We start from the raw sequence: 27,565 nt of genomic DNA on the forward strand, positions 1-27,565 counted from the left end.
GGGTCACAATCATAGTGAGCAGAAAAGAAGGACAAACCCTTGTCCAATAAAACAGTAAAATATTGCAATGTACAACTCAAATTAGGCAATTCGACATCAAAGCCTTTAGCTGAACTCCAAAGAAAAAATCTCTTCCATTTACCAGCATAAACTTTTCGAGTACTAGGATGCCTGGCTTCCAAAATAACATCCAGAACTTGTTGAGGGAGAAGGTCCTCCTTCTCTAAAACAGAATGCCAGGCTGTCAGGTGTAGGGATTGCACCCTGACATTGAGAAAAGGATTGTTTTCCTGAGACAATAAGTGAGGAATCTGTGGTAATGGCCAAGGTGGCACATGAATTAAGCTCCTCAACAGAGGGTACCAATGCTGACGAGGCCAATCCGGTGCTATAAGGATCATGCAAGGTTTGTCCCTCCTGACTTTCAACAGCACCTTTGGAAGAAGAGGCAAAGGAGGAAAAGCATACATGTGAAGGTTGCTCCAACTGAAGGATAGTGCATCTATTTTCCAGGCTTTTGGATGAAATAGCCTTGTGCAAAACAGTGGCAGTTGGAAATTTAGAGGAGAAGCGAACAGATCTATGTCTGGAGTTCCCCAAGCCATTGTCAACTGAAGAAATACCTGAGGGTCCAATTTCCATTCGTGAGGATCCACAATCTGTCTGCTCAGAACATCTGCTAAAGAATTTTGTGCTCCTGGCAGAAACTGTGCTCGAAGAGGGATGTGCAGATTCAAAGCAGTTTCCCATAACAGCATTGCTTGTCTGCAAAGAGGGTAAGAATGAGTTCCCCCTTGTTGATGTACCACATGACAGTCGTGTTGTCTGTTCGAATCAACACCAGTCCTGGTTGAAGTAGGCTCTTGAATCCTTCCAAAGCAAATTGAACTGCCAGCATCTCTTTCATGTTGATATGCAAGTGAAGTAGCTCTGGGGCCAAAGGTCTTGAATCCATTTTCCTCTGAAATGAGCTCCCAGGCTGACTCCTGTCGTTAATATCTGACTTGCCTCTGGTTGGGTCACAGAGAGCCCCTTGTTTAGGTGACATTCCTGAGCCCACCACAGAAATTCTTTCTGAATGTAGAATCCGAATGACAGTGTCCAAATCGTGGCAGTGTTGAGTCCAAATGCTTTTGAGATACCATTGTAGCTTCCTCATATGCAGTTTGGCATTGGGAAGTACTAGAATGCAAGATGCCATGAACCCCAAGGCTTGAAGGACTGTCCTTGCAGTCAGCCTGGACATTACTGATAGCTGTTGGAAGTATAGGTGAAGATTTCTTTGTTTGTCCGGGGTAAGAAATGCCATCTGAGCAGCTGTATTCAGTTTCACACCCAGAAAACACATCTCTTGTGAGGGTACTAGACTGGACTTTATTTCGTTCACAGAATACCCTAGGCATCTCAAAACTGTCATTACATACTGCAGATGTTGAAGAAGTTAGCGTTGCCTTGAGCCAGAATCAAACAGTCGTCCAGATAAGGATAAATTTGAATCCCTGTTAGTCTGAGAAAAGCTATTACTGGAGCCAGGACTTTTGTGAATACCCTGGGCGCAGTAGACAAGCCAAAGGGCAATACAGAGAACTTTTAGTTATGTACTTACCATAACTTTGGATGTATGGGATCCATCTCACCTACATTCATGACAGATGGGTTCGGAGCCGATCCATCGGCTCCGACTAAACAATATACTAGCACGAAGTCTCTCATTGGCTGGGCTATACCCTATCCCAGGATGCACTACACCTGCTTCCCCAGATCTTGTTTGTTCGCTTTCATACACCCATGTAAACACAGAGACACTATAAGTCACTATAACCAACTAAAGTTCTTCAAGAAAGAACGCCAAGAAAAAAGTGACTACAGCTCCTCTAAATCCAAAAGGCAGGGGAAGGAGGGTGGGTACTTATGAATGTGCGAGATGGATCCCATACATCCAAAGTTATGGTAAGTACATAACTAAAAGATGTAATGGGATCCTATCTCGCCCCATTCATGACAGATGGGACAGCGTCCTAGCACCTACATCCCGGGTGGCTCATTGGAACACACTCCTGAGAACCGTGGAACCAAAGGAAGCTCTGCCTCAGAAACCACATCCAATTTGTAATGAGAAATAAAAGTGTGCGGAGAAGTCCAGGTTGCCAAATATCATCAAAGGATAACTTGGAGTGAAAAGCTACGAAGTAGCCATTGCCCTGGTAGAATGAGCCTTGACTGGAAGGGGAGATCTTTTTTGGCCTGTGAATAAACAAAAGTGATACAATCTTTAATCCATTTTGATATGGAGGCTTTTGATACTGGTTGACCCAATTTGTTCGCTGCAAAGAGACAAACAATTGATTTGATTTTAGCGTTTGGCGGTTCTATCAAATAAAAAGCGTAACTGTCTACAATTGATGCAAAGTATATTCTTATTAGAAAATTCTGGGAAAAACACAGGGAGTTCTATGGTTTGTTGCAAACAGAAAGAAGAGGCCACCTTTGGAATAAATGCAGGGTTCAATTTCAATGAAACTCTATGTTTGTGAAAAATCAAATAGGGAGGATCAGAACAGAGAGCTTGAAGTTCTGAAACTCGTCTAGCAGATGTTATGGCTACTAAAAGGCTGTTTTCCAAGACAGAAATTTTAAATCAGAAGTAGCAGCTGGCTCGAAAGGACGGGCAGTTAGGGCAGCAAGAACCATATTCAAATCCCAAGGAGGAACAGGATGAGATAAAGGGGCCTAAGGAGCCAAGCCCCTTTAAGGAATATGCCACAAAGTTTGTGAGACATCAATGAAGGTTCAAATGAAGCATGAAAATTAGAGATTGCCGCTAGTTGAACCTTAATGGTAGAAACTGAAGATCCCGACTGAAACAGGAAGGCCAGAAAATTCAGAACCTCCGATACTGGAGCAGTGAGAGGATCAATACCTCGTTCTTGAGCCCAGAAGGCAAACCTTTTCCATTTACTGGAATAAAGTTTGATGGTGGAAGGTTTATGGGAAGAAGACAGAATGTGGACCACATCCGGCGAGAGCATTATCTCGGACTAAGGATGGAAGTGGAGTAACCATGCTGCCAACTTCAGGGACCTGAGAGACGGATGAAGCCGTCCTGACTGATGAGTCAACAGGTCTGGCACGGATCCAGAAACCATGGACCTTCTATCGCATGCCTCTGTAGGAAAGGGAACCAAACTTGGCCAGTGGGGCAATCAGAATCATCTCGCTCTCCATGTAAATGGCCTTCTGTATCACCCTCGGAAGGCGAGAAGACCGGAGGGCCAACTGTGGGTCAGGGAATCTGTCCCTGGGAAGGGAACAGTGTGAAGAACTCTGTGCATTTCGCATTGTGGGGCTGGCAAACAGATCGCAGCAAGGAAGACCCCATCTGTCGAAGATTTTCGCAGCTATACTCTGATTGAGGGACCACTCGTGGGGCAAGAGAATGGTCCTGTTTAATCTGTCCGCAATCACATTGGACTTCCCATGTGCATTGCCATTAGAAAGCGGTTGGTAGTTACCAGTGCCAAAGTCTCATGGCTTCTCTGCATAGTGGGTAAGACCCTTGCTTGTTTATGTACCATACTACCGACATGTTGTCGGATAGGATCATTGGGCCCTGCGGAGCGTGATGGAGAGCTTGGAGTACCAATAGTACTCATCTCCAGGACATTGATATGCAAATGTGTTTCCTGGATCTGCCATGTGCCTTGGACCGACCTGTCCAGGTAATGACCCCACCCTACCTGGGAGGCATCCGTGGTCACAGTGGCAGCAGGGGCTGAGGAATAAATGATCGCCCTTGGTGAGATTTGACTGTAGGCAACTTTCCGTTATTATGATTAAGTGGTTCAAGGGCAGTTCCTGATAAGACCATTGAACCGACAGTAGCCATTGTAGAATTCGCATGTGAAGTCTGGCCAAGGGAACTAGAAGTATAGTCAGCCCAACAGTTGTAGAATAAGTGAAGGCAGGATTTGATTTGATCTTGTAAGATCTGAATTCTTGCTGCCGCAAAAGGCGCATTCTTTTGTGTCTAAGTCTGCCTATGAAAGTAATACGCTGAGAAGGCTGTAGTACAGATTTTGCAAATTGAATGTGATCCCAAAAACGCCCAAGGTGAATGTGGCTCTGAGCTTGAAGAAGTAGATGCTCGGAGGTGGCTGTAAGGAGCCAGTCGTCTAGATAAGGAAACACCTGGAATCCCAGACTTCTCAGGTGAGCAGTTACCACTGCCAGACACTTGGTGAACACCCTGGGGCTGTGGTGAGACCAAAGGGCAGTGCTCGAATTGGAAATGACTGGCTCCGGCGGAAGCGTAAATGTCTCCTGGACTCTTGAGCTATGGGAATATGATAGTAAGCGTCCTGGAGATCTACTGAGCACATCCATGCATCTTTTTCCAGCAAAGGAAGAATAGATTGAAGAGTGACCATTCGAATTTGGACTTCTTGGCCAACGATTCAATGCACTGAGGTCCAAAATGGGCCTGAAGTCCCCTGTCTTTTGGCACCAAAAATAATTTTGAGTAAGTTCCTGATCCGATCTGGTCGGTGGGGACAGGCTGGATGGCTCTTTTTCTAGCAGCTTTGAAATTTCTAATGCTGCCTGATCCCGCTGACTGGGTGGCAAAAGAAAGGGGTTTGCTGAAAGGGATGACATATCCTCCGGTGATAATGCGAAGCACCCACTGATCGCTTGTAATGGATTCCGTGACCCCCGACTGGCTCCGAGTTGCACAGTCGGGCAACCACTCAGGAACGCTGGTTGTATGAAGAACCACGAAAGGAATCGCGGTCTCCAGAGTTACGGGGCCTCTGCCACCTCTCCCTGCCTCTGGAGGGGAATCACTGGGTGGAGTAGAGAAAGACTTTTGGGATTTTTGAACCACATTTTCCCTCCTCTCCCAGCCTTGGGATAAGGCCTGGAAGGCCAACGGCAGTCAAAGTCTTGCCCTCCTGCTCGCACCCGAGTTAGTGTCCTTCACTTTGGGTCCAAACAAAGATGACCCATCAAAGGGGTCGTCGAAGGAAGACTTGAAGGCCTCCGACCAGGCTTGTCTCCTAAGATGAGCCTCATGGACGAGTTAACAATAGAAGAAAGAGTAATCATCTGTGCCAACAGTCGAGGCCAGCTTCAGGTAGATTACCAACAAGGAGTCATTTAGCTCTTTGAGAAGATCCCTTTGGAGCCTCGTAAATGACATAAATAATTCAGCGACCGTGGGTAAAGGTGAGGACAGGGTACCTATCCATACTCCTAGAATCCTTATTAGGAGGATGAATAGACGTCGAAACCTCTGCCACATCCTGCTGTGTGGCAGAAGCCACCACCAAAGCATCTACCGGTACTCCCTTAGTGAGAAATTCTTTCTGGGGGCTGACAAGAATTTGTTAGGCCTACATGAGCACGGTTCCACGGAATCAGGTGTTCCCACACCCTTAATCACATCAAGGAGTTCATCAAAGGCGGAGACACCCAGGAGGCGGAGGGCTGGGCTCCAAAGGCCTTGAGGAAGACTGACTCCTCAGTTGAAGGGTTTTTGGCTTGCCAGTCACCTCTCTGTCTCAGAATCTCCAAGATATCTGAGAAGGAGATATCATCCGAAGATGATTTGGGGGACCCTTCAGCGTCATCGAGGTCAGTATCCGATGTGATAGACTCATCTTGGGAGTCTACGTGCTTCCTCTTGCACAATTTCTTCTGTGGAGGTTCATCCGTTTCGACGGACCACCGGAAGAAGGAACCCCTGATTGGGGTATCCTCAGGCCCTGGAGCCCGCTGCCGGGGCTGCAACGCAACAGAGGCACCAGTCTCCAAATCTAGGGACGGTGAGGTAGAGTCTAGTTGAACCGGCAAGGGCATGGCCAGCGCGCACCTCATGGCCTCAAAGGCCGGACCTCCAGAATCCCAGGAAGTCACTGGTCTAGAGGCCACGATGGCACTGGGAATTCCAGCAGCCGATGCTCTGAGGGAAGACTAGGCACCGAGCACCTAATCCCAAAGTATTGGCCCGGCTGTAGAGGTCGCAGTGCCAAACCCTGAACCGGAGGACAGGGTAGGAAGCATGGTCGGAGCCGAAGGCCTGATAGGGTCTCTGCTCCGACCGTATGGCTCCACATTGCTCCACCACCACTCCAACAACTCAGAAGAGGTTGCAGGAGGAATCAAGAGTGTAGGAGGGGGATCGGCTCGCGAACTGTGCTGGAGCCGAGACCATTTTAGCAAATACTGGAGATTGGAAGAGCCTCTGTAAAACCCTATCCAGGTCCGAATCCGATAGTCTCGAGGATTTAGAGGAGGTAGACACTCGAGAAGACTTTCCTCTCGGCTCCGAGGGGACCGGCTCAAATGGCTCCAATACTGTCGGCGCCGACTCCACCAACTCATGGATCACTATCGAAGCCTTTTCTTCGGAGACGAGGGGAAGAGTCTGAGCTGCACGCCATTGGAGCCGATGGAGGTGATTCAAATGGAACCGGCAGAGGCAGACTCGACACTCGGCCCCCAGTGGAGCCGAGGAAGAAGAGGTCAACTTTTTTTAGAAGTCTTCTTTGGAAGCAACAGGAGGATTCAAAGCTTCCTCAAAGGAGGGTTTAATAAGCCCTTTTAAAATGAGCTGTTCTTACGCTCTTGAAGAACTCTTGAAGAACTCTAGCAGAAAAGGCATGACATACGCTACAAGTCTCTTGTAAATGTTTCGGCCCCAAACAATAAACACAAATAGAATGGCTGTCTGTTATGGACATTTTATAACTGCACCGAGTGCATTTTTTAAACCCTGACTTTTGTTCTTTAGACATAATACAGGTAGCTAAAGAAATAGAGTTCACCACAAAATAAGCACTATAAGAAAAATAGCCAACTGAAAAGCGAGACACAGTAGAATTTACCTCACAAACAACTGACAAAATACCAAGGCCAAAGCCCTCTAATTTAAAACACAAAGGAATTAAATTAATAGTAGAAAAAGCCTTTTAACTAAAACTACACTAGGATAGGGCAAGGGCCCTCTAACTTAAACGGCCTTGCCCGACAACAAGAACAAGTACCAGACAACACTTAGCACTCAAACTTTCAAAAATAGGATAAAGAAGCTGTTAAAACAGCTGTTTGGTTAATATCTGACAAGAAACCCCAAGGTCAAAGACCAATAAAGGTAAAGATAAATCACTTAGCTCCAGCCAAGTCGAGACCACGTCCAGCTAGTAAAGCGATCTGGGGAAGCAGGTGTAGTGCATCCTGGGATAGGGTATAGCCCAGCCAATGAGAGACAGTATATAAGTTGCGGTCGGAGCCGATGGATCGGCTCCGAACCCATCTGTCATGAATGTAGGCGAGATAGGATCCCATTACATCTGATAATGCAAATTCCCATTCCGAAATCTCAGGAATTTCCTGCAACTGGGCCTGATAGGAATGTGAAGATAGGCCTCTTTGAGATCCAGAGTCACCATCCAGTGATCTTTGCCCAGCATAGGTAACAGCTGTTGCAGTGTTAACATCTTGAATTTTGGAATTTCCAGAAAGGTATTTAGAATGGACAAGTCCAGAATTGGCCTCCAAGTATTTCCTTTCTTTGGCACTAAGAAAAGACGGGAATAAAACCCTGTGCCTCTTTCTGCAGAAGGTACTTCCTGTATTGCTCCCAACTGAAGCAGAAAAGAAATTTGTGTCTGTGCTTCCAGTCTTTGCTGATGAGGCACATCCGGCATACCTTTGAAAGGAGGGAATGTGTGAAAATAAAATTTGTAGCCTCGATTTATTATGTCCAATACCCATTTGTCTTGGGTAACCAAATGCCAATTCCCTTTGAAAAGTCTCAGCTTTCCTCCTAGAGGGGCTGCCAGCAAGGCAGAGTCCGGCAGCTGAAGACACGGGTCATTGGGCCTGTTTAGGACTGACCCCTGCCCTCCCGGCAGAAGGGGTAGAAGAACTCAAAGACCTAGAAGTAACAGGGCCCTGAGAGGAAGCCCTACCTCTACCTCGCCTCGACCTGCCCCTAGATTGATAATCCGAAGAGTGGAAAGACCATCCCTTAGCAGGCCAATTCCTACTGAACTTAGGGGGCTGAACCTGTAAAAAGTCCTTAAGTGTCTGCATAGACTTAGCTTTTCCTCCATTTTTTCAAAACTGATTCTACTGGAGGACCAAAAGAACATCAGATTGCAGAGGAGCATCCATAATTCGAGCCTTAACATGCTCTGACAAGGTCTGATCTTTAAGCCAAGCATGCCTACGAACAACTGAACTAGTAGCAGCCACCCTGGAAGAAGCCTGTAAAGCATCAAAACCACACTGCAAAGAATGCTTACCAACTTGGTCTGAAGCATGCACTAAATCCTGAAGCTCCTTACATTCAATACCCTCAGCTAAAGCATCAACTTTACATTTCAATTGGCCCAGCAAATAATTTTGATACCGGAGCATATGAAACTGACAATTTAAAGCTCTCATAGCCAAAGTAGAAGAGGTATACAGTTTTACCCCACCTATCCAGGGCCCTAGCATCCTTGTCCAGAGGAACTGGATTCTTAACCACAGAAGCCCTAACACCTTTGGGGCCTTGAGTAATAGTTTCTGGATCAGCCTTAGGACTCTTATATAAGTACTTGTGAGCTTCCGGAACCCTGTAGTATCTATCTGGTTTAACCAGGGCAGGAGGCAGAGAATCTGGGTTAAGGGCAGCCTCAGAAAATACATCCTGAACAACATCCAGTACAGGGAATAGCCAAGGGCCTATGCTGAGGCAAAACAAGAATTCTCTTAGTCTTTACGAGAATCAGAATAATCCTGGCCTCCCATTTGAAATGTTCCCTCATGGAATGCAAAGTCTCAGAGAAAGAAAAATCTTCTGGAGGGGACACAGAGGGAGTAGTGTCCTCAGCCTCCGAATCAGAATAGGGAGGGAAATCCTGAAGTTCTTCTACAGAGGAATCTGACTCATTGGAAGACTGAACCAAACCCTCCAACTCTGTCTCTACCCTGGGCCTCTTCGCAGGGGGCATAGAACCCTAATCAAAGTAATCAAATCTTCAGCCATCTTTAACATGTGCTTCCTAGGAGCTGGACCCTGGGGACTAGCACCAGCAGGGGCAGACTTAGACTTAGAATGGGCTTTGCTTAGAAGGAGGAGGCCTAACTACCCTATGAGGGAGGGAACCACTGACATCAGAGAAGCACCCTCAGCCTGGCCTAACACAGGAGAAGCCACTTCCTGCAGTAACAAAGGCTCCCCTTGAGACTCAGGTAAACTTTCAGAAGGAGCCGCTGAAGAAGCCAGTGGTACTACAGAACCGGCGTCCGGAGTGGACGACTCATCCAGTTTGGACCGCAAAGACTTTTCTTTCTTAGAAGAACCAGTCGCCGGAGAACCCGGCGGCATGTTGTACTATAATAGCCAAACACCAGCCTAGCACAGTCCAACCGACGTTTAATAGTACGCTTGTTAAAAGTAGCACAAAAGCGACACCCAACAACGTCGTGCTCAGGCCCTAAACAAGGAATGCAGAGTGAATGGTAATCCCTATGAGGAATCTGTTTCCCACAAGAAATACAGTTATTAACTTTTCTGACATCCGCAATACTGAGGCAAGAAAAGACAAAAGTGTCTAGCACGAACTTAGCCAACTTGGTCTCCGGTCTGAAACTCGAAACCGACAATTCCAGAACGCTGCTTCTGCTTAGGACCATGCGGCAAGAAAGACTGAGGTTATGGCATCAGTCATGCGCATTTGTACTAGTCTCGGCCGATGACCGACGCCGGTTCTAGCCCTTTGGTATTCGGGCCGATGGTGGACAGCGGAGTACCCATATGTAAGGACTGCAGCAATGGGAGACGAAGAACATCGTCTTTGCAGCTTCAAACTGAAAAAATAAATAAATAAATAAACAGTATCTTAGCTGCTTTTCAGTAACAAAGTTCAAGCCATTCAGTCTCTCCAGGAAATATGCTGCTTTTAACATAAGGAAAATCCAAGGCTGCAGACCTCTCACAGGCCCACTATTTAGATCAAAGAGCTTGATTACAATGCAAAGTAGCTCCTTGACCTTCTTTATGTATAACCTAGATATATGTCTAATTTAAGCATTTTTATCTGCTTCTCTGACTGACTGTTTTTGTGATTCTAGTACTCCAAATGGTCTCTGTCTAACTTTCATTTTAGACATTGCCTCTATGTTGTGTTCCAACAATTTGGTTCTCCCAAGCATTTTTGAAAATATTTTTATTTGTTAAAAGAAATCCCACTTTTATATTTTGACAAGGATTTCTCTGTACTTCAAGTAGAGACTCTGGTCTCTCCTGTAGGAACATAAAACTTGCAAACTCTTTGCAGAGAAATCTTATTCCTTCTATGGCAAATTTGTTCTACCTTTCTCTTGACTTGCTAACATACTTTACTGCATTTTACTTTCTATTACCTCAAATAACTCCATGTCATTAGGCCAGAAATTTGTTTTCTGTAGAAGACACCTTTGTTAGTACCTCACCTCATGGGTTAAAATTCTCTAAGTCGAGCATTCTTATTATAAACTCACTTGCATTTCCTGGTCTCTCTGCGTGTTCTTCCTTGCTATGGGCATTGCTAACTTTAATCTATTTAAAAAATATAATATAGTCCAAGCTGCAAAATCCTTTATTAATGCACTCTACTGGCACCTACAAGAATGCATGGATCATGTTATCCCAAACAAAACCAAAACTCACTCCTCCAAGAAAAGGAAACCATTCTGGTGGACCCCTGCCATAAAAAGCTATACAACAGAAGGAGGAAACTAGTACAGAAAAGAGTAAAATCCCAAGAAGAGAAGACATCCCTGATCAGTATCAGCAATAAACTACGTTCCCTCATAAAATCATCCAAGGCTAGATTTGAAAGAAAAATTGCCATGGACTCCAAAGATAACCACAAGGCATTCCTAAACTATGTCAAGAATCTAAGTGGCAATTCTCAGATCTGCTCGGAGTTACTGCAGAATGGCACAAAATACACTGAACCGACTTATATAGCCAACATCCTGGCAGACAGGTTCAGTGCAAACTTCACCCCCCTCTCACGCCCAAAAGGGCCCATAACTATACCAGATGAATGTAGTGCCCCTGAAATCACAGACACTCAGGTTAAAACAGCCCTCCCCAAAGCCAAATACACAGCATCAATGGGACCGGACGGTGTCCCAGGCTGCGTCCTACATGAGCTCAAAGATTAACTAACCCCTCATCTAAATACACTGTTTAAACTCAGCCTCTCCACATGCTACATGCCCACAGAGTGGCGCACAGCAATGGTTATTCTGCTCCACAAAGGTGGAGCCACAACGGACAATGGGAACTATCGCCCTATAAGCCTGACTAGCTTGGTCTGCAAAGCTATGGAGTGCATCATCATGGATCTCATTAACAGAGACATTGGGAACTTCCAAACACTGGAACCTACCCAGTTCAGCTTTGTTAAGGGCAGATCATGCCTCCTAAACCTGGTGGACTTCTTTGAGACAGTTACCAAGGCTATAGACAAGGGAAAGGTGGTCCACACAGCCTACCTAGACCTTGCAAAGGCCTTAAACACTATTCCCCACTCGGGTATTATAGACAAGCTCACCAGCCTGAACATAAACCCTTACATCATGAGATGGGTTGCCAGCTGGCTCATGGACAGAACCCACATGGTAAGAGTTGCAGGAGCTAGGTCTGAATCTAAACTGGTTACAAGTGGTGTTCCCCAGGGCTCAGTCTTAGGACCCCTCCTGTTCGGCATATACTTCTCAGAGGTACAGGCAAGCACAGGAGGACTATGGCTGACCAAGTTTGCAGAAGACTGCAAACTAGGGGCTATAATTGACTCTCCGGCTGACACAGACATCCTCCAAAAGGGTCTCACTGAGACAGATACCTGGTGTCAAAACCATGGCCTCAAGCTAAATACCAAAAAGTGCATAGTCATACCCTTTGGAAAAAAACAAAGTACCCACAAACTACCAAATAGGTGGTAGCCCCCTAAATACGGAAGACATAATAAGGGATCTGGGGACCCAAGTAGATAGTGACCTCTCCTTTGATAATCACATTGCCAAAGTGGTTATAAAATCCTTCTATGTGGCCCACCTAATCACAAAAGGGTTTGCATCCAGATTGAAAGAGTTCACTGGGCCCCTCTATGCATCACTCATCAGACCCATCATAGAGTACAATGTCCCATTTGGGATGTACCTTACAAGACACCTGCAACCACTGGAAAGACCACAGAAGTACCTCACCAAGAGTATCACTGGCCTCAAGCAGATGCCCTATGCAGCTCGATTGAAGAAACTCCAGCTGTACTTGGTTGCATACCGCCTACTCAGAGGTGATCTCTGCCTGACATACAAGGCCATGTCCAACCCAGAATTGATGGACAAGCTCCACCTAAAGAAAACCATATCCCCTCAAGCAACATGCTCCAGTGATCTAAACCTCACCAGAACAATAAATAGGACATGCTGGAGGGATAGATTCCTGTCCCAGAGCCTTTCCATGCTCTGGCACAAGATTCCAATCTACATTAGGCAGAGCGCCTCGTTAACACTCTTCAAGAGAAACTTTGACAAGTGGTTGGGAAACAGAAAGTTTACCCCAGGGATCACTTCAGTGGATCTGCTGGACAGAGGCACAGGGAACTAAGGGGGCAGCGAAAGCCAACACATTCCGGCTAGGCTTATAAATGCCATTGGGCAGATAGCCTAGTACCTACCTATGAACCTATGAACCTATTCTTTCACAGTTTTGAATGGTGTCTTTTCTTCATCCCAAGTTTCCTTAGCAGCATGAAGCAGACTTTTCAGATATCTGCCATACAGAAGTTCGAATGGATGTAAATCCATATGAAGCTTATGGTACTTCTCTAACTGCAGACTGTAAGCGAGGCAATAAGTGGTCCCATTTTTTCCATCTGCAACATTCCTTATCATGGATTTTAGTGCATTAGTAAACCTTTGTACTAATCCATCAATCTGCAGATGGTAAACTAAGGTCTTCAGTTATATATCTTTATGGCACTGACATAACCTATGTAGAACCTTGTGAACAATAAAACATAAACAGAGTGCCTTGGTTAGTAAGTTTCTCCTTGGAGAGACCCACTCTGAAGAATAACACTAACAGTGTCCTGAAAGTAGCCTTTTCACTTTGTGTACTGATACTTTTTGCTGGAACTTTGATAACGTAGTCCATTATGACCAGTATATATTGTTATCCACTTGTGGATTTTACTAGTGTTCCCATGATGTCCATAGCAATACAGTAAATGTCACTTCTATGATAGTCATTGCACTCAAGCAACTTTTATATTCAGAATGGGTTGCTGTCTTCTAGCATTCAGAACAAGAAACACAGCAGTTTTCTATCTCTTTCAATATGCCTGGTCAGTAATGTCTGACTAATACTCTTCCCTTAGTTATGACCACCTCAAGTGACTTCCTAACGCATGAATATGGACTAGTTTCATTACTAGTCTCCTATAATGTGTTGGTACTTGCAATTTATGCAGAATGTCTTCTCTTTCTTTACATAATTGATATTAATGGTCATTTTTAAAATCAAAATAGGAGTAAGGAGTTATGGGAACATCTCTGTCTCCCCTCCTACAACCATAGTTATGCTGTCTCTTATATTCCTTAAAGTATTATCTTCCCATTCTGCTTTTACAAGTTTATGTGGCTTACTTGTAAGTCCACTAACCCAGGTTTACTTTTTGGATATTAGTACAAGCCTTTCAATTACTTTGTTTTCTTATGTTACTCTCCCGCTGCCATAATACCACCCTTTCACTTTCTTTTCCTTCCCTATGTTGCAAACTCACGACAAAGGATATGTTTCAGAATAAAATGTGTCAGTAGTTTTATTTTTATTCCCTTTTTCTGCAGTCACTTTGTTCTGAGGGTGAGGGTTGTTATGAGAGAGTAATTGTTTCTGTTTGTCTTAAGCCTCTATGATTATGCAGCTTGTAAGTCTTTGTTGGCTTCTGCCTTATACTTATCTTTACTTCAGGGTTTCCTATCAGTTCATCTTTAGTTTCTATACTGACATACCTTACAGTTTTGGATTTCTGCTGCTCTGCCATTGAAACATGACAACAGGCAGACAGAATCATATTTACTGTCTAACCACAACTGAATTCTGCCTTCTGTTGCAGTTTCTATATACCAACACCTTTCTTCTGTTTTTACTCTGAATCACTTTGTGTCACTGGCTTCCTTTCTGTCACACCCCCTAGTCCTATACTGAAAGAATATTTCAGTTTGCCATACTATGTCTATAGATTTGCCTTCCTTCCAGATGTCGTATAGTACTTTAAAATGGGGATTTTTTTACCAGTATTGCAATATGTGTCAAAATCAGTGGTTAGAGCTGTGATGCCATAGTATAGTAACTTATTTAAAATGTGCTGCATTGTTCTTTCTTATTTAAGACTGCTAACTCGTTTGTAAGCTATATTAAGTTTCATTAAATATGCAACAGAACTACACTGTGGAATTAGATTTATAAGATGCCTTAGCTGTGGTAGGAGATGTGTACATCTCCTGTTATATGTTTACAAAAGGAAATATATAAAGATGGCCAATCGATTTGGAATGCCCTTTCACTGAAAAAAAAAAAAAAGAACAAAGCAGTCAGACTTACAATGTGAAATGTGTTTGACCTGGATCTACCACTCATTTCAGGCAGAATGTTAGTAGGCTATAAAATGCATGGACCTTGTAAAAGAAGAAAAAAAACTGCAACTTCTTGCTCTCCTAAATCAGGAAACTAAAGGTCTTAAAAATGTTATTCATCAAAGAACCTCTGAGCCCAGAGCGATGAAAGAAAACCGTCATTAGTGTAAAACAATTACTATTGTATGGTTAATCCTGTTTACTGTTAGTTAGTCCTGCTTCTATTGTGTGGAAAGAGCTGGTGTTTCTGTGGGTAAAGAAGTGATAAGCCAAAATATATACTTGCAACTGAAACCAGAGTGTAAATGTCTAGTCTTGTTTGGATTACTGTTGTAACCTCATCTATGTAATCACATCTGCCTGCATATTTTAGTAAGTTAGCGGTTAGGCTCCAGTCATTCTCCAACTTGTAGAGAGCTAGGTCTAATTAGCTGTATGTCAGATTCTCCTTCTTTAAATCTTCTGTCTGTACAAGCAAGCATGCTAGGAAGCAAGTAATAATCCCTGAGCTAACCTCAACTCATGGTGACTCTATGGGAAGGTCCCATAGAAGTTTTGTGGCATATTACAAATGTAGATTGCCAGGTCTTTCTTCATTGCAGACACTGCAGCTGCCCAGTTATTTCCCAGGCAGGTATTGAACTTAGCTCCACCAGCTGGTAATCTTGTGCCTTAACCTCTGAGCTATCAGGCCGGGGGTCTGTCTGTACAATTGACTGTTAATTTTATATTCTTTCTGTAATTACTTGATATCTGCATATCTAATGTATGACAGCATTGTTTGACTTCATTATCGCTTGAATAAAGTTTTATTTATTCACTCTTAAGCTCTTGTGGCTGAGTATTTCTCTATGCATTACTATTTATTATCCAAGGAGAGGGAGCTACTTGCAACAATCTATCAGGTTAGCAAGCTATGGTGCCCATGGGTCTATATTATAACATCGAAGTCTTAAAACTTCGAATGTTATAATATCGAACCCTATGCACCGAACGCTGGAAATAGCGAAGCTGCAGAATATCGCATACTTTCCTAGGGAAAGTATTCTGTGGGCCATTTCTGCAGCTTCGCTATTTCCTTGAATGTGGAGCGAAGGTTATGGACCGGGTTAAGTTAAGTGTGTGAACAGATCGGGTTAAGGTGAGTGTGTGATAGTTAGGGACCTTAGGGTTAGGGAGCGGGTAAGGTGAGTGTGCGCTAGGGACCTTAGGGTTAGGAAGCGGGTAAGGTGAGAGTGCGATAAGGACCTTAGGGTTAGGAAGCGGGTAAGGTGAGTGTGCTGGAGTTACGGACCTTAGGGTTAGGGTTGGGTTAAGTTAAGTGGATAGCTAGTAGTGTATGTATGGTTTAGTGTAGGGTTTTGTTAAGTGTATGTGTGTGGATTATTTACTTTGGCATGTTTGTGTTGTGTGTATGTTTGTCGGAACAGCAAATATTTTCCCTGAGTGTTCGATGTTATAGTCTTTCAATCAAAATGGTTCAATATTATAACATTCAAAGTTTTAAGTCTTCGATAATATAATACAGACCCGGTGCCCATCTCCCAGGATAGATCACTCAAGCACATTACTAATGAGATATTATTTTTATAACTTATATTTGGATATTAGTCAAGGTATAATAGTGTTGAAACTGTAGTCCAATAATTTTATAGGGGTGGCGATATTACCTTGCCAGCCTGAACGCTGTGGGGAACTGTAGAATTCTGCAAGCCTTCCCTAGGAATTGTGTCAGTGTGTGTGTGTGTGTGTGTGTGTGTGTGTGTGTGTGTGTGTGTGTGTGTGTGTGTGTGTGTGTGTGTGTGTGTCTGTGTGGCAAAACTATTGATTTGTTTGAAAGGCAATTACCATGGATAAGGGTCATAGGAAGGATCTGTGGCTCACAGAGAGAGAGTGGTAAGAAAGGAGCCTGGATTGCAAGGCTAAAGACTCAGTTCTTTAAGGTGCAATGTGGATGTGGTTGTTGAAAGCTCCTACCAAGGCAGGAATGCATATTCCCTATATAATCTTCAGCCATGTTGCATCTACTGAGTTGGTTATTGAATCCAATTTGTGTGCACTTTGCTTTATGTTAAAAAGCAGGGAAGTGACTCAAGAAACCATCTCTCTGCTAGCCATCAGAATTGTTTGGGCCAATAGCTCTTCTGACAACTATGCCAAGATGTCAGTGTCACAGCTGACTAAGGAATATAGAGCAAAAGGAATCCAGCATGCCAACATGTCAAAGGAAGAGATGGTGGTAGATTTGTATGCAGCTGGAATGCAACCTGGAGACAGCCTAGCAGGTGCTGTAGGAGTGCAAAAGACATACAAAGAAAAATCTGTTCCATTACAGGGTGACCTCAAAACCTAGCTGGAATTACAGAGACTGGCAATGGAGGTTAAGTGCCTGGAACAGAAAAGCAACTGGGTGAATGGAGGTGCAAACAGAGCAGGAGCATGTCAAGGGGGGAGAGAGAGAGAGAAGCATGACTAGGATGAAAAAGATCTCACCGGGGTCATGTGAATCATTGGGGGGATAAGCCAAGCCCAAAGTGTATAGATCAGTACAAATTGTTTACACGGTATAAAGGAGATACATTTGAAAGGGCTTTTGAAAAGGTGTGCAATCAGCATCAAGCTGACCAAGAACATAGGATAAGGTTGTGTGAGGTTTTGGCTCCTTTGTTCTTGGTAAAGCAATGCATGCAGTTTCTAAACTTAGTAATGTTGATTGTTTAATTATTTAATGCCTAATGTTATAGAATGCTTACTTGCAAGTTTTAAACTTTCTTTTGAAAAGTACAGAAAAATGTTTGAAGACCACAGAAGAAAGGCAGATTATAGTGTGACTGGATAAATTGCAGAAAACAGCATTTATTTTCATAGATAGGTGCATGGATGGAAGGTAAATGCATGAGGATTTGATCAGCAGACTGGGAATCCAACACTGCTGATAATATGGGAAGGAAGAGAGACCGTTACCTAAGTAGCAAGTTACAGCTGCAAAAGATGGGGTACCCCGCATGCAAATAAGTATAAAGGAAACCATATTGGGCTACCTAAGACATCACAGAAGGTTTCATATGTAACAAGGAAAGCCATACTTTCTTGCACACTTCCAGGTCTTGGGGTTAAATGTTTTATATGTAAATGAAGGGATCATGTATACCCACACTGTCCACTGATGCAGCATGGAGGACAAAGGTCTGAAAAAGCAGCAAGCAAAGCAAGTGCAACTACAATGGTGGGTTGTCTGTAGACAATAGCTGCATCAAACTACCACCAAAGTCTGTATCTGACATTGGTGGAGAGACCATGAGAAGAGCGTCAAGGCTTCAGACATATTCATAGTTAAGCACATGCAGGTCAAAATGGAGCAATACTTACCTGGACATTCCATTCTAATTAGTGCCTTAGGAAGGAAAACATTTCAAGTAACTTTGGTCAGAGTTTATCCAAAATAGGAAGGAGACACATGAACAAACATGTAGCATTGTTTGAGGATATCCTTGCAAATATCATAACAGGGATGAAAATTTATGTGCATGCAGTTACATGGATTCACCCATAGAGACAAACACACGGAGACAGTATTAGGGTAAGACCCAGGTGGTATCCACTCCTTTTTCTGTGCTAGTAGTGTGACTACTTCAGAGAGGAAGATGGTCAATAGCAGTAAATCAGATCTGAGCCACAGCTTGGGGAAAGGTATTAAGCTTGTACTGGAATGGGGTTACTTCAAGTGGAGAAGTGGATGGTTATAGTCATCCATAAGTCGAAACCCCACTTGTAGAAGGTATCAGACTTCCCTTGGAAGGGCAGCTGGGATGGTTTATCAAAAAGGAGTTGAGGCAGTCTCAGCTCTTTGACCTTATTTTACAGGACTTCACAGATGCATCCAAGTTGGATCTTGATACTCAAGGACAGGGTAAGAGTCCATATACTAGGGAACAATTTTACTGCACAGGGAATGACCTCTAAAGGAGGACTAGGTAGCACCTAGGGACTACCAATAGGCACTTCTCAACAAAGCCCACAGTATTCCTTTTGCATTCCATACGGGCAAAATATGTACTAAAATAATTATGTGGAAATTTTATTGAACAGGGTTGATGTAACAGATACTGCAGGACATTTGAGTAGTGCTGTAAGTTTAGCAAGGCTAGAGAGAAAGCTAAGGGTGCTTGATACTTTTGCTTGAAACTGAATAACCTTTTCAAGAAGTAGCTATAGATATTACCTTTCAGTATCCCAAGCTCATCAGGTAAGAAATATATCTTAATAGTGCTGGATTCTACCACTATATATCCAAAGCCGTGCTTCTTCCATCTACTGAAGTAGAGAAGGTGACAAATGCTTTGCTAGCCATTTTCATCAGACTAGGTTCTCCTGGATAAACACTGACAAATAGAGGTGTCATCTTTATTTTAGACCTGCTGTCTTGGTTGTTGGAAGTGTTGTGAAATTAAACATTTCAAGGCTACCCATGCCATCCACAGAAAAATGTCTGGTTGAGAGCTTTAACTCTGTGCTGAAGACCATCCTAATGACATTCACAAATCAGTTTAGGAAGGAGTGGGACAAATACCTGCTCCATCTCCTCTCTGCATACAAGAAGGTGCCCTAAGAATCCACAGGTTTTTCACCCTCTGATCTGTGGAGTGTGTGGGTGACTGTGAGTCTTCCATGCAGTCTGTTGTGAAGTATGTCCTAAACTTCAGGCCTTGGCTTAAGGAGCTCATGGGATAGACCAAGAGCACCTGGCAAATGCACAACAGCACTAAAGTGTCTGATATGAGAGGACAGCCAGAGGTTAGCATTTTGGGCATCAGAATTAGACAACCTGCAGACAGGCTGGGAAGATCATTTCATGTAAAGTAACTTAGTGATGCTGACTATATGGTAGAGATGCCAGACAGGAGGCAGAAGCACACATTCTATCACGTTAACATAATAAAGCTGTATCATCCTTACACTGGGTGGAAGGAGGAACTGGAGTGGAATCTGCTAGTAGATCTCCTCAGTGGCACTTATTCTGACACCTCAGTTGATGAGGTAGCACTTTCCCAGTAGCTATCTCCGATCCATGTTCAGGAAATCCAAGCCATTTTACATGAATTTGTGAATATCTTTACACTGAGCATACCCACCTCATAGAGCACCATGTGAACACATAACCTCAATAGCCAATCAAGCAAGCCCCTAACAAGTTGCCTGAAAGTGTTCGGCAAACTCTATGAAAGAAACTGCAAGGCAAGTTGGAAATGGGGTAATCCAGAAGTCTAATAGTCCCTAGGTCTCACCAGTGGTGCTGGTGCCAAAGAAAGATGGCAGCATTTATTTAGCATCTATTTGGACTGCAGAAAACTCAGAACATAGAGTAGGATACTTACCCCACTTCCATGGCAGGTGAAACCTTAGAGCAGTGGAGCTAAGCAACTAGCCACTACTGATTTGACCAAGGGTTACTGTCAGGCGGCCTTGGTATCTGCAGCCAGGGAGAGAGAAGTATTTGTGACCCCATATGGCTTATACAAGTTTTAAAACATGGTCTTTAGAATGAATAATGTCACAGCAACTTTCCAGAGACTAGTAAATTGAATTCCAGCAGGAATAAGAGATTGTATCCTTGCTTACCAGTATGACATTACTCTTTACTGCTGGTCATGGGAATAATGTGTTCAACATGTAAGGGAGGTGTTAGGTTTTCCAAGATGGCTGCAAAGCTAAATTTCAGCTCTCCCAGTATGAAAATTAAACTGATAGATAAAGGCCAGTAATTCTGCCAGTTTTAATAAAATTCAGTTACTTGCTAGCAAGTAGACTACCTGGATGCCAGCAAACAAGGAACTTAGAGAGCCTGAAAGAAAATCAACTAAAAAAGTTTAAGAGAAAAACATTGACTGGAAAGAAACCAGCAGGTGTTCAGCAAAAAATAGTTTAAGCTCCAACTTTGGTACAAGAGACGGCTTCCAGTAATTTAGAGAAAAAATAAATCAAATGTGCTCAGAGTTAAATAAAGTAAATGAAACAATGAAGGTGTACATTAATTCAAATAACAAAAGGCTAGAAATAATGGAAGAAACTTTAACAGCTATTCAGATGAACTCATAAAACTGCAAAAATCAGAGGCTGAAATGAAGAAAAGCTTAAGTATGAGACTGCTCAATGTTAGAGGACAGAGGGCACACAGAAAAACATGAAATGTTCTGCTGTACCAGAGAAAGTAGAAGGAACTATTACTTTATGAAAGCACAAATAACTTACTGGACTGGTATTCCACAACATGATTTGTTACTTCCTTCCTTTCTGCTCTCTCTCTCTCTCTCTCTCTCTCTTTCTCGCTCTCTAGCAAGGTGCAAGGGCAGCGCAGTGGTGCAGCATGCTGTCATGTCACAGCAAGAAGAGGCTGGGTTCTTTCTCGTTCGCTCTGGGCTTCTGGGCTTTCTGTAAGGTTTGTTCTCCTGTGTTTTCTCCTGGGTCCGGGTTTCCTCTTCCTTCGTCCCATTCTCCACATTCTCTTCTGGGGCATTTCATTTGGGGCTCATGAAAAAAGGAGGAATAAGGAACCTAGGAACCTCCAGTCAACAAATGTTAAATAAATAAATAAAATAAAAGAGAGTTACAGAGTTCACTGGAAACATCCCTATAGCATACACACAGTAGGCTCACCCAATAGACAGTCTGAGGCCACTCAATCCACCCACGATTTATTTAGGACAAACTGGGTACCACCTCTGCCCTTATGCTTTAAATTCACTGGAAACATCCACAAACCATACACACAGCAGGCTCATCCAATAGGCAGTCTAAGTCCACTTACTTCCCCACCATTTATTTAGGACAAACTGTGTACCACATCTGCCCTTGTGATTTAAGTAGGTGTTGGGGGGGATCCAGTCTTCTGCGTATATTTTAGTCTGCATAGTGACTAGTCTGAAGACAAGTGCTTCAGTGTCCTAGTTTGTAAGCAATAGCCTTATAGTCTGTAAACCTTTATCCACTGGCATCCTGCTGGTCAGCTTTTACTCTCTACTTCCTAGTAGACACTGACATTTATGCATACAGCTCTTACACAAACTATTCCTTTGTCTTACATTTTTTTCAGTTCTTCTAGACTTGCTATTCCAATTATTTATATTCTCCAGTCTTTTTTTAGTGGAACTGCATGCTTTCAAGGAACTTACTCTTGGTCCCCCCCTTCCTTTTTTATTTCTCCTTGCCCGAGACAGTTATTAAACAACTTTCAGCTCTGAGCTATTATTTGTGCACAGTCAACATTGACTCAGTGCACTCATCCGTCTCTTTAGTGTGTTTTTATTTTGCTATAAAAGTGTCCCTGCAAGAAAATGCATGGAACAGTAAAGTCTGTGGTTTGAATATCAGTCTGTTGGCTATATTTTTAGGTAAATTATAAATATTATTGCAGCTTAAAACAAAGTACTCTGTCCACTATAATAGCTTCATTTTCTTAGATCACAGCAGTCTTGGTACTTCTTTAAATGTGTTACATTTATTTTTTAGCAGTCCACTGTCTCCATCTTTTAAAGTTTATTTCTCTTCTTGTGTAACCACTTTCAGTTCTCAGCCAGTATTTTTTCCAGAGCTGCACTCCAGCATTCTACATGTTTTTATGTTCTTTGGGAGGGGGGGGGGTAACCTGGGCTGATTACACACAGCCTTTTGCTTGTTTCTGGGGTAATTTACATGTATATTCTTTCAACTGCTCCACCCTCTATTGTACTTTATACCTCACTCAACCCAGAATCTCATCAGTCCTTCCTTCTCTCTCTAGCAGGGTGTAAGGGAGTTACAGGGTAAATGTTAAAAGACAATCAACTTTATGAAGTTACTGTTACACTTACTTTACCAAGTAAATATGTTTATCTAACTGCTACTTTGCAGACATTGTTGCAGAACCCAATTTCTACTTGTAACTGTAAAGTCTACTAAGTATGATTGGTTCATAGGTAGGTACTAGGCTATTGGCCCTAGGGCCTATATAAGCCTAGCCAAAAAAGGTACCCTGGATTTTGCCACCCAAGAAAATTATTTTCATGTGCCCCTGTCGAGCAGAGCCACAGAGGTGATCCCCGGGGTGAATTTCCTATTTCCTATCCAATTATCAAGATTTTTCTTGAAGAGTGCTAATGAGGAGCTTTGTTTGATATAGATAGGTAGTTTGCTTCACATTATGGAAAGTCTCTGGGACAGGATGTTCTGTTTATTGTGGTGACAAGGTTTAGGTCCCTAGAGAGTGTAGCTCGGAGGAATTAGGATTTCTTTAAGTGGAGCATGTCCAACAGCTCTGGGTTTGACATAGCTTTGTATGTTAGGCAGAGATCGCCTCTGAGTAGGCGGTATGCGACAGAGTAAAGCTGGAGTTTTTTGAGACGGTTTGTGTAGAGCATCTGTTTGAGGCCAGTAATCCTCTTTGTGAAGTATTTTTCCAGCCTTTCCAGTTGTTGTAGATGTCTTGTGAGGTACATACCAAAAGGGGCGTTCCACTTATCACTGGTCTGAATTCGGATTTGGAGTCTGCTACTTTCACAGTGTAGGTTCTTCTGTCAGTGAGCCAGTTGGCAACCCATCTTGTGGCATAGGGATTTATACCTAGTTTAGAGAGTTTATCTATAATTCCAGAGTGGGGGATGGTGTCAAAAGCCTTGGCAAGATCTAGATAGGCTGGGTGAAACACCTTACCCTCGTCCATGGCTTTAGTGACTGCTTCAAAGAAGTCTATCAGGTTTAGGAAATATGATCTGCCTATTACAAACCCAAACCAGGTGGGGTCCAGAGTTTGGAGATTACCAATGTCTTTGTTTACCAGTTCCATGATGATACGTTCCATGGCCTTGCAGACCAGGCTCATTAGGCTAATGGGGCAGTAGTTCCTGGGGTCCGTGGTGGCTCCCCCTTTGTGAAGTGGGATAACTGGCGCTGTGCTCCATTCAGTGGGCACAAAGCCTGAGGTGAGGCTATGATTGAATATGGTGCTTAGGTGGGGTGCCAGTTCATTCTGTAGTTCATGTAGAATGCAGCCTGGGATGTTGTTAGGTCCCATGGATGCTGTGTTCTTGGCTTTGGAGAGTGTGGTTTTTACCTGTGCGACCGTGATTGCAGGAACTTTGTATTCTTCCGGTATAGAAATGGGCCCTTTAGGAGGTGAGAGAGGGGTAAAGTTAGCACTGAACCTATCTGCCAGGATGTTGGCAATATCAGTTGGTTCTGTATATTTAGAGCCATTGTGCTGTAACTCAGAGCAGATCTGAGTGTTGCCATTGAGATTCTTGACATAGCTATAGAATGCTTTGTGGTTGTCTTTAGAATCAGTGGCGATTTTGTTTTCGTAACTAGCTTTGGAGGATTTTATAAGAGATCTCATGTTCTTACTGAGGTTGACCAGGGAGTTCCTCCAATCATGGGATTTTACTTTTTGTTTGCAACAGTTTCTTCTGTTGTAGAGTTTGTTTATCGCAGGGGACCACCAGATTGGCTTCCTTTTTTGGGGAGGATAGCATCTTGGTTCTGTTAGGGATAGCATGATCTATGCACTCGTTTAAGTGCTTATAAAGTGCATTTGTGTAGGATTCAGTAGTCATACCTCTATTGTTCATCTGCATGGGCGTCGTGAGGTTTGCCTCTTCTGTCTTAAGAAGTGTGAAGCTAAATTTGGAGAAATTTTTTATGGTGGTTTTCCCTAATGGGGGGTGGGGGTGGGATGTGGATGTCTAGGGTGATTAGCTTGTGGTCGGATCTGACCAACGAGGAATTGACCACTGGTGTGGAACACCGGTCGTCCATGTTGGTAATGACCAGGTCTAGGATATTGCTGCCCCTGGTGGGGGTGTGGATAAGTTGATCCAAGGCATTGGAATTTATGAATTCCAGAAAATGTTGAGAAAAAGAGTTGGTACATGAGTAGTTTTCCCAGTTAATGGTGGGGTAGTTGAAATCGACCATTATGAGGGTGTTGAGTTGTACCCTAATATTTTCCAGTGTATCAAGAAATGAGGAGTGGGAATCCTGGGGCATGGTGGGGGATCTGTAGCAAGTTACAATTTGGATTGCAGTCTTGCCCAGAGTTAGTTGCACTTGGATAATCTCGGATGCATTATGCTGAGCAACTAGCCTGGACATGTGGAAATCCTTAATGAATATGGACACACCTTTGCCTTTAGTGTTTCGGTCCAGGTTAGGTGGCTGAAAGGTGTGGTATGAATTATAGCCTGGTAATGCATGGGTCCTCTCTGGAGCCTTGAACCAGGTCTCTGTCACTGCACAGATGCTGATGTTCTCCATTTTAAGGAGGGCCTCAAGTGAATGCATTTTGAGGTTTAAACTTCTAGCATTAAGTAGCATTACCCTCAGATTTTTCTTGCTTGTACCTGTTACGGTGGTGAATTTGTCATTTGAACCTTGCCTAAAAAGGCACAATAGGGGTGGCAAGAGCCTTAGTCAGTATCCGAAATCCCAAGGGTGACAGATACAGGCCATCTCTGGCAAAGCATCATGCTATGTTGATTATGTCATCCCAAGCAGACAGATACTGGATCCCCTTAGAATAACACCAGAAGCTTAGACAATTGTTGAAGTCAATCATTTTGTCCTTGTACTGTGGTATCATTCTGGGTGATGGTAGGATGCTACTCACGGCTAGGGTCATACCTGCCTGGGCTACAAGATTGGAGAGCTCCTCCATGTCTACTTTCATGTAATCCAGGGAGGTATGTCTCAGGTCATTCACACCAACATGGATAATGACAGAGTCTTATTTGTACTTGTTGTGAAGTGACCTGAGTGCGTACATTATGTGACGGATCCTGGAACCCGACAGGCCACTGACAGTAACTTTCTCCTTGTTTAGCCTGGTGAGTGGAACATCAGTATGCCTGAATATAGAGTCATCTATGACTAGAGTATTGGGTACATTGTTATGCCTTATGGACTGTGGTTGAATGGCACACTGAGTTTGTGGGCTATCTGTCATTTGGGTTGTGTTGGGGGTGGAGGTTGCTTGCGTTTCTGCTTTGGAGGTCTCTGTTGCTTGAGCAGATTTTTATTGACAACCTCTGTGAATGTAGGTGTTTGTTTTGTGTTTCTATGGGTCTGTTTTGGTGGTGTAGGTTTTGAGGGACTATGTGATGAGTGTGGTGTGGTGCAAGTGTTTAGCTTCTCCTCTTGACTGTCTACTCCAGTCTTGGGTGAAGAGAGCTTTGCTTCCAGTTTGGCTATATAAGTGCATCTCTCACAGGTTGTAGTGTTAGGTGGTAGGAAAAGAGGGTTGTCTGTGTACATGAGGCAATTGCTGCATTGCCCCAGGATGCCCAGATTCATCAGGTAGACAGGAGAAAACACCGGGGGCTGACCCTTAGACATGCCTGGATAGGTGCTTGCTTATTAAGTACTAAAAACTGTTTTCCTCTAAACAAGTGAGGAAAGTTAAGTGCTGTAGTAATTTGTAGCTTATTTAGTGCTTACAACGAGTTCTGAACAAGTGCTGCGCTAAAAAAAAAACAGATTTGAGTGCTAAAACTAAAAAACTTGCTAGTTCTAAGGGAAATTTAAAGAGCAGACTTTATGACGCTGGGAATAGTTTAACCCTAGCTAAGCGGCGATGCATAACGTGTATTTTTTTTTTTATATAACAGTAACAAATGAGCAAACTGATTTAAACAAATTAACCAATAAAAGCTAAAAACTGAGCCCTGTTCCAGCAGTCTTCAATCAGACAAGTTCAAACTGCACACTCCTGCCATTAGGGTGCAAGGGAACCTTCTCCAAAAAAAGATGGTCTGGATTAGTGCTCAAGTTATACAACCAAAGCTAGATTCAGCAGGTCTGAATTTAGTCTAAGCTACAGCAAACAAGGCGTACCAATTTCAGAAAGAAACAGTTCAAATAAGGAGGGACATAAGCCTTTAACCAGAAACTCCCAGCTGAGAAGGGCAGAATCTACCCTCTCCTCCCACAAGAGTGCTGACCACACCTACTTAATGTAAAATAACTGGCCCGAAGCCCAAGTGCTTAAACCAGAACTAATATTTTTAGTATAACAGACACTAAGCCTTCAATCAGCAACTCCCAACTTAGAAGGATGTAAGCTACCTGCCCTGCCACAACAGTGCAAGCCACAAACCTTCTTAATGTAAAACAACTGGTCTGAAGCCCAAGTGCTTCAACCAAAGGCTTAGAATAACAGTTAAATTTAATCAGGCTACTACCAAGCAGTAATAAATGGAGCAGAATAAATACAATTGAGTACTTTTAATTATATGCAAAAGCAAAATAAAGTGCATTTTTAAGTAAAGTGCAAGGAGAGAGGAAGAAGAAGCAGAAGAAAAATTCAAAGTTAAGAACCTACGTGGGTTGGCCTTCTCATATGTTCTCTCTGTATTAAGTATAGAGTGAACACCAGACTGATAGGGGTGTCTCAGATCAAATTTACAGTAGGGGTGGGTAACTGCAAAGCCACCAACTATAGCAACACAATAAGAATAGGGTGGGGGAGTGGAAAAACAGTTTCAGGATAGATGAGAAACAGAAAACAATGCCAGAAAATATATAAAACAATTCAGTCAGGCAAAATGAAGACAATGAGGAACTCTGAAAGGTTAAAATGCCAAGAAATATACTTGTCTGCAATTTTTGTAATGGTGCCCAATATTTGTCATCATAATTCCACTGAGTTTCGTAAGGACTGAGTGCTTACTTGCATAACTCTTTACAACTTGTGTTAAATAAGCTAGAAAGGCAAACTAAACTGTAGAGATCTAAGAGCACTATCAAGTCCCTTCCTTGTCAAAGAGTTTGCTGGAATGTAAATCAGAGTATGTGCTTGTTGAAACTTCTGTTCAGTTTAAAGAGCTTGTGAGGTCTGATGCTATTTTTGCAATTTTTT

Source organism: Protopterus annectens, chromosome 8.part0 (genome assembly GCF_019279795.1).
Source record: "Protopterus annectens isolate FY-2018-M chromosome 8.part0, PAN1.0, whole genome shotgun sequence".
In the NCBI taxonomy this organism is placed as follows: domain Eukaryota; kingdom Metazoa; phylum Chordata; order Ceratodontiformes; family Protopteridae; genus Protopterus; species Protopterus annectens.